The following is an 887-nucleotide window of genomic DNA, read 5'->3' as shown; positions in this document are numbered from 1 at the left end:
ACCAAACACTGGGAAAATTGGATGGAAAAGACCTGTGTAAAGTGTTTAAGAATAAAGATGTCACTTTGAAGACTATTGTGTGCCTGGCCCAAGTCATGCTATTTTCATAGCTTCATACGCATGTGAGAGCTGGACAACGAATTAAGTAGAGCACAGAAGAATTGATCTATTTGAGTTGTGTGTTGGCAAAGAGCATTGAATGTACTATGGACTGTTAGAAGAGTGAACAAACCTGTCTTGGATGAAGTATGGCCAGAATGTTATTTAGAAGATAGAATGGGCACACTTTGTCTCTCATACTTTGATCCTGTTGTCAGAAGGGATTAGTCCCTGGAGAAGGATATTATGCTGGGTAAGTTTTACATTTTTGTGATCATTGACATTCTAATAACAATAAATTGATATCTCATTATGGTTTTGAATTGCATTTCCGTAATATCTAATGATACTATTAAATGTAACACCACAAACCAAACTCACTGCCATTGAGTCAATTGCGACTCATAGAGATCCTTCCTTGGGTTTCTGAGTCTGTATCTCTAAGGAAGTAGATTGCCCAGTCTTCCTTACAAGGAGGGGCTGGTGGATTTGAACTGCCAGACTTCTCGTTAGCAGTCACTACTTTAGGCACTACGGTGAGCTGTCTGAACAAGTTATGTGCCCATTTTTTTGGGGGGGGAGGGAAGGATTTTTTTTTTTTTGTTTAATTATAATTTTGTATATATTTTCAATATTGGCCCTTTTTTGATAAATGATCCCCTAAAATTTTCTCCCGATGTCTTGTTTGTGTGTTCACTTTGTTGATAAATTCCTTTGATGTACAAAAATATTTATGTTATATGAGGTCCAATATATCTATTTTGTTTTTGCTGGTCAAGTTTTTATTG

The sequence above is a fragment of the Orycteropus afer genome, unplaced genomic scaffold, assembly GCF_000298275.1.
Source record: "Orycteropus afer afer isolate SDZICR_OR568_19922 unplaced genomic scaffold, OryAfe1.0 scaffold01243, whole genome shotgun sequence".
In the NCBI taxonomy this organism is placed as follows: domain Eukaryota; kingdom Metazoa; phylum Chordata; class Mammalia; order Tubulidentata; family Orycteropodidae; genus Orycteropus; species Orycteropus afer.
The sequence above is the reverse complement of the archived record's forward strand: the minus strand, read 5'-3'. Positions refer to the sequence as shown.